Source organism: Chamaea fasciata, unplaced genomic scaffold (assembly GCF_029207755.1).
Source record: "Chamaea fasciata isolate MVZ Bird 193981 ecotype frontalis unplaced genomic scaffold, bChaFas1.0.hap1 SCAF_5, whole genome shotgun sequence".
Taxonomy (NCBI): domain Eukaryota; kingdom Metazoa; phylum Chordata; class Aves; order Passeriformes; family Sylviidae; genus Chamaea; species Chamaea fasciata.
The window spans coordinates 2,870,610-2,880,061 of NW_027094090.1; the positions used below are offsets into that span (position 1 = coordinate 2,870,610).

General features: G+C 48.1%; 1 long non-coding RNA gene and 1 other non-coding gene across 2 annotated transcripts; one reads left to right on the top strand and one right to left on the bottom strand.

Annotated features, from left to right (window-relative positions):
- The first annotated feature begins 4,088 nt into the window (after positions 1-4,088).
- Positions 4,089-4,202, top strand: LOC136290367 (U5 spliceosomal RNA). Its single transcript, XR_010721097.1, has one exon. It is a non-coding gene; the product is annotated as a U5 spliceosomal RNA (small nuclear RNA).
- A 419-nt stretch (positions 4,203-4,621) lies between these two features.
- On the bottom strand, positions 4,622-8,941 carry LOC136290095 (uncharacterized). Its single transcript, XR_010720950.1, has 3 exons — positions 8,790-8,941; positions 7,969-8,084; positions 4,622-7,446 (listed from the first exon to the last, which is right to left on the bottom strand). It is a non-coding gene; the product is annotated as an uncharacterized lncRNA (long non-coding RNA).
- Between the last annotated feature and the right edge of the window lie 511 nt (positions 8,942-9,452).

The following is a 9,452-nucleotide window of genomic DNA, read 5'->3' on the forward strand; positions in this document are numbered from 1 at the left end:
GAAAATCTGCTGGCTCCCTTTCCCCTCTCCTCCACTCAGACTGACCTTCACCCAATCTGGCTTTAGAGAAGAATTTATTTGGGGAGTGAATATGCAGCAGGTTGCTCTTCCCTGGACAGATCCCTATCTCCAACCACACAGCAGGCCGAGGTCAGCACAGCTAGCTGAATTTTCATTAGGAACAGATCCTTTTATCGTGGTTTACAGTTCTGGACACGGAGATCAGGAAGGATATCAGGTTGCCTGCTCTTTACCTTTATCAGGTCTTTCTTTCAGCAGGTGACATCATCTTATTGATAAAGGTCAGGCTGGCCTCAGCTCCTTTCTGACTCATTGAATATTAGAGATGGCTGGAGGCGGGGGCAGGAGGTGATTTGATGTGACAGGGCAGGAGGGAGCACAGCAGCAGAGCAGCAGGACACAGGCTGCAGGAAGGGCCCATACCGTGATCCATTGTGACAAGGGGAAAGCTGTGGATGGATGCTCCAGTGGCCTGAAGTGACCCAGCAAAGGCAGGGGAGGGGAGAGGCAAAACCCCCTTTGGTTTGTGTCCATTCCCACTGCAATGGGACAAATCCAGAGGGACCTTCCTTAGCTGAGGATGGGATCACAGATTTATGGTGTGAGATCTGACATGATGAACCAGGTCTCTTCCTTAAAGCTCATCTCATTCCACCTCCTGCCATGGGCAGGGATGCTTTCCACCATCCGAGGGTGCTCCAAGCCCTGTCCAGCCTGGCCTTGCACACTTCCAGGGATCCAGGGGCAGCCACAGCTGCTCTGGGTACCCTGTGCCAGGGCCTCACCTCCCTAGCAGGAGAGCATTTCTTCATGACATCTCATCTAAACCTACTTTGTTCCAGTACAACGCTGTTGATTCTTTGTTTTAAGATACAGAGCACAGCAGTCCAGGCTGGGTCCAGGATGCGGATCCAGCAGAGCAGGGGAGAAGCAGCTGCAGGGACTCTGCTCTGCAGCTCTGTGACCGTGGAGAAGAAAGGCAGGAGCAAGAGCCTGTGATATCCATCACTTGCCATGTGCTGCTTGACTAACCTGAACATGCTTTTAAAGACATCAGGTTTGCTCCCAGGAGATTTCTCCTTCCTCCAAAGGGCTGTTTCTCATGCACTCAGCATCCAAGTATTTTGAGAAAAGGGTTCTCTGTTCCTGCAGGCTCAGGAAGGCAGGGACAGCTGGTAGCTCTTTCCTTCCAGCCCTCTTCCTTTCCCATCCTGTGAAATTTCACGCCAGCTGTGGTCACCTGTTTGATTTCTCTTTGAGTGTCTGCCTTCCTCCACAAATTAATTTTGATTATTGTCTTGCCTGGCGGGGAGGGAACTCTTAGTGGTGTGATCCTGAAGCACTCACTCTCTTTACACCTTTCTCCTTTTCCCCTGCACTGAGCCTAATTCTGTGGTTCTCCGCCTTCCCCAAAAATAACCCTCAGACCCAATTCTGAACTGTCATCTTCATTGCATCACAGCTGCCTGCAGACAGGGCTTATCACTTGCAATCCACTCAGTTACACTTGTGATTAAAACTGATTGCAAACTTGATCCTGCCTGCTCAGCCTGGGAATTGGGAGCGTCTTTATAATTTCTGACAGCAGATCTTGGGGCCTTAGATAAGCCTGCCAGGACAAGATCTTTGCAGGCGGGTGGGATTGGGAGAAGAATATGTATCTGTAATAAAAAGATGGTGATTTAGGGGAAAAAAATATAGAAAGGCCCAGGTTAGAAACCCCCAAGCTGAAATTTGCGAAAGGTGGGGGGTGAAAATAAAGCTCAGCTCTTTGGACTGCCAGGACCATCCCTAGGAACAGGTGATGGAGGAAATGGTGTAGCACAGAAAAGCAGACCCCTGCCCAAGCCTTCACTCTGTTTGGGGCATCAGCAACTCATGGAATCAGTGTGGATGTTCCTGGAAAAACAACAAAAAAAACCCAACTGTTGTGCTTCTTCCCAGCAGCAGCAGCATCAGCAGCAGCAGCAGATCACAGTCTCAGGACTCTCCCGCACTTCTGCATCTGCTGCTGCTCCATTCTGTTCCCTTTGTGTAGCTGGAGCCATTTATCCTCTGCTGGATCAGAACAGGGCTGCAAAATTAAATTTTTGCAGAGTGATGGAGCCTTAAATGTGCTCAGAGGGTTTGGATCTTGCTCCAGACCTAGAAGAGTCTGGAGCTGCTTGACTGAGCTGCAGCTTGACTGAGCTGCAGCACCTTTCTGCTGGCTTGAATTTTGGCTTGATTTCAGAGATTTATATACATAGAATTAACTGGGAACTTTACATTTATTATATAATAAATGTAATTTTTTTAAAATTATTAAATAAGATATTGTAAAATGTCATAAATATTACATAACTTTATATCATAACTAATTTGTTTTTCCCCACCTGCTCTTGTGGGTCCAGTGCTTTGTGTTGAACCACAGCCTGATTTCCAGAGTTCGTTCTGAGCAGACAGAAAATCCACCAGGTCCCTCAGGACCTTTTTCCAACATGTCAAATCCTCTCCCTTATTCACCTTAGTCTTTATTTCCTCCAGCCTGACTTGAGCAATGTTTTCCTTCATTTCCTCTGAAACTCTCCTGCAGAACCAGCCGAACATCTCTGTTAAGGATCTGCCTCTCCTGTGCCACTCCCAGGAAGTGAAGGGGGTAACTTTGACACATCTGCTCAGGGTTTGTCCTCCAGACTTCTGAGTAATTTTTGCTGCTTTCTGATGTCTCTGCAAGCATTGGATGCTCCCTTGCAGGCGCAGACATCAGAGCTGGGTGTCCCTACTTCTCCCATGCCCAGATGAGAAATGACTCTCCTCATCTCGCTCAACGTGTCCCTGCTTCTGCATCCAGGGACTGAGTCAGCCCCTCTGAGGGAATTCAGGCATTGCTCTGAGACTTTTTTGCTCAAATCATTGAATTGGTCTGTCTCTCTTGGAGTTGCTGCCTTCCAGCACAGTTCTCCCCCTCCTGCCCATTCTCCAAGAGCTTTTTTTTTTTTTTTTTTTTTTTTTTTTTTTTTTTTTTTTTTTTTTGTGGAGTTTTTTGTTTGTTTTTTTGTTGCCTTTTTGTTTGTTTGTTTTATGGATTTTTGTTCTGTGGGATTTTGTTTGTTTGTTTTGGGGGTATTTTGTTTTGTTTTCTGGGGTTTTCTTGGTTTGGTTTTTTGGGGGGGTTTTGTTTGGTTTGGGTTTTTGTTTTGGTTTGGTTTTGGTTTTTTTTGTTTGGGGTTTTTTGGGGGTTTTTCTGGGGGTTTTTTTCAGTTTTTTGGTTGGTTGGGGTTTTTTGGGGTTTTTTTTGTGTTTTTTGGGTTTTTTGGGTTTTTTTGTTTGGTTGGTTGGTTGGTTTTTGTTTTTTGGGGTTTTTTGGGGTTTTTTGGGTTTTTTTTTTTTTGGGGGGGGGGGGTTTGAGGGTTTTTTTGGGTTTTTAGTTTTTTGGTTTTTTTAATAAAAGCAAACCTTTGCAGAAAATCCATGCCCGGGGATCATCTAACTCAAGGCACGGAGCTGAGGTGCCTCTGCCAGGAGCCCGGTCACAAAGACTGTCAGCAGAGACACCCAAAAGATTCTGATTTTCTGTATCAGCAGGAGGCTCTCAAGATGCCGAGATCCCTGCAGTGTCCTAGGCCAGGCTGGACGGGGCTTGGAGCAGCCCGGGACAACGGAAGGTGTCCCTGCCATGGCAGGGGTGGCCCTGGGTGAGCTTTATTGTCCCTTCCAGCCCAAACCGTGCTGGGATTCTGTGTTGGCTCGGGCTGAGAGCTGAGCTGAGCCCTCCCGCCTCCGTGCCGCTGTCCCGCTGACAAAAGGCGCTCCTCTGCTGGTCCCCGTGGGCTCATGTTCCGCGCCTCATTAGCATTCGGGTAATTTGCATACCCAGGGTGCACCGCGGGCCAGCAGCACCGCCCGGTTCAAAATTCCCACTCGTGCCGTGGGGATATTCGGGTGGGGACACGGGGCTGGGCTGTGGCACTTCCAGGGGACCGGGCTGGGGCCACCAGAGAGTCAAAGTGGGAGGAGAGGAAAGGTCACCGTGTCTTGCAAAGGAACAGCCGTGCGGGACAGGCTGTGGGGCGGAAAGCGAAAGTATACTCCGGTTTCTCTTCAGATCGTATAAATCTTTCGCCTTTTACTAAAGATTTCCGTGGAGAGAAACAGTAACGAGTTACGAGCAATTTTTTGTGGCTCTGCGCTAGCAGAGCTGCCCTCATTCTGGTCAAAGGTTAGATCAATTTTGGAAATAGTGGAGGTGTGTAGCTGAATTTGGCATGGGTTATATCCCAGACTTCTTAAGCTGAGAAAATGAGTTTTTAGGGTGACCCTAGACCTGTTTAAGTGGTTCCAGAGGAATCCATGGAGCTGTTTCGGGGCTGGAGCCCCTCTGCTCCGGGGCCAGGCTGGCAGAGCTGGGGGTGCTCACCTGGAGAGGAGGAGGCTCCAGGGAGAGCTCAGAGCCCCTGCCACGGCCTGAAGGGGCTGATATAAAAGGAGGTGTGTGGCTTTTTACCCCAGCAGATACTGATAATACGAGGGAAAATAGTTTTAAACTAAAACAGGGAGATTTAGATTAGATAATAGGAAGAAATTGTTCCCTGTGAGAGAGGTGAGGCCCTGGACCAGTTGCCCAGAGAAGCTGTGGCTGCCCCTGGATCCCTAAAGTGTCCAAGACCGGGTTGGATGGGGCTTGGAGCATCCTGGGATAGTGGAAGGTGTCCCTGCCCATGGCAGGGGTGGCAATGGATGAGCTTAAAGTCCTTTCCAACCCAAATCCTTCTTTGGCTCTCTTCTTAGCTCTGAAGCAGCCCCTGGTGATAAGGGAAACAAACAGCTCCTCCTAAAGGGATGTGCATCCAAAATTACGGGTAAGATTTGCCAAGTTAAGGCTGTGTGTTGACCAAAGTGGCACCTTTTTCTTGAATTCAACGTGCCCGCTCTTCGGGACCATTTTCACCATGATTAATCTTTAAGGTTAAGAAAGGAAGACTTTGAAACATTCACACCCCTCTCCTTCAAGAAATGAGTTTCCTGCCTTTATTTTTTGCATGCCTTCATTTCCTGCCTTCATTTCCCTTGCTTTTGAAAGGAGCAATATTTTCTGTTTGCACAAGTGAGACCCAGGGTGGCAATTTCCCCCCTCAGAAAACCCCTCCACCTCTGGGTGAAGTATGGCATCTGTCTGAGAGCACAGGGAAATGTTTTCTATGTGTTCAGAACAGCCCAGAGTCAAGTCCTGCTGCATTAATTGGGACACTGAGCAGAGCAGTGAATTTATTTGGAATAATAAAGGGAAGTGTCCCTATTGGGAAGTGTCCAGGGCACACCACAGACCCTGAATGAGATGCTTGGCTTGCAAGGTCCTGGCTTGAAGTGTTTGGCTGCCAAGAAATCATTGCTGGCATCTTGGCAGTGCTGCAAATACCACAGACATCCAATCTTTTCCTTTGGCTCCTGCCCTGGAAGCCCCTCTTGTCATCATCTCCTGATCATTTTCCACAGACACAATTTGGATGCATTTGTGGCTATAGTTGTGGCGACCTTGCTATTCTGGAGGCTGTAAAATCCCCTTGGAGACCTGCGTGGACATCTCTGGTGAGTGGAAGAGGCTGGAGGAAAAGATGCTTGGGTTCGCAGGCTGCTAAAAATGAAAATAATCCGTGTTGCGGTTGGATCCGTGGGAGGTGGATGATCGTGCTCTGCAGGGCAGAGTTTGGAGGGAGAGAACATTCCCACATCTGCTGTGGGACCTGCAAACTGTCCCTCTGTGGCAGAGAGTCAGAGCCGCTCATCCCTCACGTGAGCTGGATGAAGTGGAACAAAAAACGAGGGGAATTTGCATCGCCAGGCTCACATTTTCCCTGTAGCTTTTAATGATTTAGGCTTCCAACCCCAGCCTGGCTACCCAAAGCAGGCTCCTGCTTTTAAACAGCCTTAAAATTAAGGGGCAGAGATTCTCCCACAGGATGCCTGGGATGCTTAGTGTCAGCGCCCCAGCCAAAAATTAACATGCAACCTGCAGCCAGGAGGCTGCCAGTGACAAGCAGCAGCTTTGAAGGTCACTTCGCCTTCAAGTAAATAAATAAATAGTAAATAAGAAATCAGGCAGCAATGAATAAACCAGAGACATCCCACTGGCTTGGACTTGATTTTTTTTTTTTTTTAAATATTTCTTCTCTGCTCTTTTCACGTTCACATCCTCAAAGGTCAGTACTAATAGGAGACCCCTCTTATTGCTCCTCACACTGCAGCACCCTGGCCTGTCTCAGAGGCCCTGAGAGCAGCTCAGAGCCCAGGCTGGGAGCACAAATGGTGTCACTCCCTCAGCTGATGGCTGTAATGACACTTTCTGTCAGTACCAGCCCATGACAGCTGGGAGGATGCTCTGCAAATACTGGGTTTGCCTCTTAGGCCACAATCTTCACCTTTTGCACCACAATCCTTCTCTCTAAAGGGACATGGTGGTGCCAGGTGCTTGTTTTCCGTGCTCCTCCCTTCTGTGCCTAATGAGATCCTGGCTCTGCAAGCTCGGGGTTGACTTTTTCCAGCAGTTCCTGCAGCTTTGGCCACATGGCCAGGGAAGAGACAGTCTGCAATCATGTGGGGAGCTGTGCCAGAGCTATTTCTAGTTGTGGTGGTGCCATGCTGGACCCATCTGCTGCTGCCTTTGAAGGACTGCTCATAGGAGATGGAGACCTGCTTGAGCTCTTTCTTCTCGAGCAAAGAGGCTCACAGCCAAGAGAGGACTGTGCTTCACCTCTCAGGCTCTTGGGCATCCATCCAGGGGCTCTTTGCAGGCAGGGAGCTGGGGAGGGTGACAGGACAATTTCCCAGGGATGCTCTCCAGGCAGACACGGTGCACATGCTGCACTAACTGAGCCCAGTGCTGTCCCAACAGGGACAGGGCTCACTCGGGCAATTTTTTTTGTCACGCTCCAGGTCATAAGACTCATTTCCTGGCATCAGACTTGGAGAACAACACATTGAGGGGCATGACATTCCTTGCTACCTTACCAGGACTCAATATTTTGTCCATGTCACTGGCCACTCCCACATGTATTCCAGCAGAAACCAGAGGTGGATGACAGGGAAGTTTTCTTTTTTTTTCTCTTAAATAAATGCACCCTAGGAACGTGCTCATATTCACAGATCTTGTCCTTGTTGGTCTGCCTGTCACTGACGCTTTTGAAATGAGACCAAACAATCCAGCTGAAGCTGAAGAGGCTCAGGACACTCAATCAGCATCTCACATTGCTGCTATCCACCCCTCCCCTTTGTGCTGGATAGATTTATATATCTATAAAAATATGGGATCCCATCTATTTAAAGATTCCTGACCAGCAATGTGAAGAGGAGCTCTCATTCACCAGCAATGTGAAGAGGAGTTCTTCATATTCTTATGGAAAAATTCCATGTTTTACTGCAGGCTTGTAACCATGGATGGAGTTCATCCTGCAGTGCAAGGAAAAGCAGGATGGCTGTTTAGGGAAAACCCTAACACTGAACCCCATCATAATAAACTATAATTTCTAGAAGCAATGAATGCTCTGAAAAGAGCATCCCTAAGGGAATGAGGGACAGCAGGGACAGGCAACTGAACTTGTAGACACTCTAGGAATGAACAAAACTGGATTTTGTTATTAAAGAAATACAACCTGGTGGTGTTTTCTTGTTCCTGTTATTGCCCAATGTCACAGATTCTTCACATCACAATGAACAGGGTGCCCAGAGAAGCTGTGGCTGTCCCTGGATGCCTAGAAGTGTCCAAAGCCAGATTAGATGGGGCTTGGAGCACCCTGGGATAGTGTGAGGTGTCCCTGCCCATGGCAGGGGGTGGAACTGGATGATCTTTAAGGTCCCTTCCCACCAAAACCATTCCATGATTCTATGATAAGGAACCCTGAACCCGTGACTTTGTATGTGTGATGACCAATACTGGGAACAACCAAGCTGACACGTCTGCTACCTCCTCACCTCATGGACACGTTGTCCTGGTTTAAGGCGAATTTGGGAAGAAACTTCTGAATGAGGGTTTTTCTAGAAAGCAAATTCAAGCAGCTCCTCTGCCAGCTGGTTTGGGAAAAAGATTTCTTTGGAGAAAAGTGGAAAAAACTATTTATTTAACAACCAAAGTATTCACAAGCATGAAAAGTGAATAATATTAAACAATAAAACTTCTCTCTGTTCTGAAGAGAGATGGTAAATTCAGACAGTCCTTGTCATGGGGTGTAGCTCAGCTTGCTCAGTCTTTTATCAGTCCCTCGGATACTGAACATGCTGTCTTGGGCCCCGGTGGCCCACAGGTGTGAGCTCCTGATATTTTTCTGGGTTTTCAGTCCAGAGCATGTTTGAACAGTTCCAAGAAAAATAAAAAACACAGTTTGGGGAACTTCTGTGCCTCATCTAGCAAAAAACTCACTAAAGGCAAAGGAGAGTTCTCTCGCTGTCCGTGCTGCAGACACCACAGTCCAGGAGGAGGAATGTGGGGCAGCAAGTGCAGTTTCTGAAAATAAACCCCATGCTTCTTTTTCACCCCTCTGCCCTCAGAACCAGTCTTAAAGGTGTAGAACTTTATATCCAGCATAAACAGAACAGAAATCGGGGATACAAGAATCAAAAAGTCACCCCAGGACCCACATCCACCACCTCAGGCTGATCCCCTCAGCTCCTTCCAAGCACTGCAGTGAGATGCTCCCACCAGGAGCCTTGTCACTCCCAACTTTCCCAGCAGCCCAGGAATGGGAATGAGGTCCCCAGCATAAATCACAACCCACCAAAGCTCTCTGTTCCCTTACCTGCAGCTCTGATGCGGTGGCTCCAGACCTGACCCTCCCTACATAGCTGGCAGTGCCTGTGTCCTCAAAACTGGCAGGATTCATCTCCTAGAGAGTGGAAACTGGCTGGCGGAAGACCAGGTAATCTTGTCCTGATTTCCTCACTATTGACTCTCCCCCAATTAACATGATAATTGTTACCCCGTGGGCCAGACGTGATTAATCAGCAATTTTCCTCTTCCTTTCTTATTTTTTTTTTTCATTTTTTTAAGAGCAGCTGGGAAATGTCATTCTCTCCTCCAGTAGAGTTTGAAAGCTCCTCCATCTGGACGATCAAATGCCCGATGTAAACACAGAGAAAGGAGGGACCAGAAGAATGGGATCCCCAGGGAGCCCCTCCACACCCCTCCTGTCCCTGCCTGAAGTGACTTTGTCCCCCTCCCCTCATTGTCCTGGCCTTTAGGAGCAGAGTCAGCCACTCCGCTGGAGGGGAACTGAGTAAGTGACTGCAAATTAAAATTAACATCCAGCAGCAAGGAGTACAAAGCCATGATTAATGGCTCTTTAATGCTCCGCTGTTCCACACTCAGAGCACTTTGTTTTAATGGTGATGAAAACTCGGTGGATGTGAGAACAGAGCGTTGCACGCACATCTCAGGAATTCTCACCGTTAAGGAGAGGTAA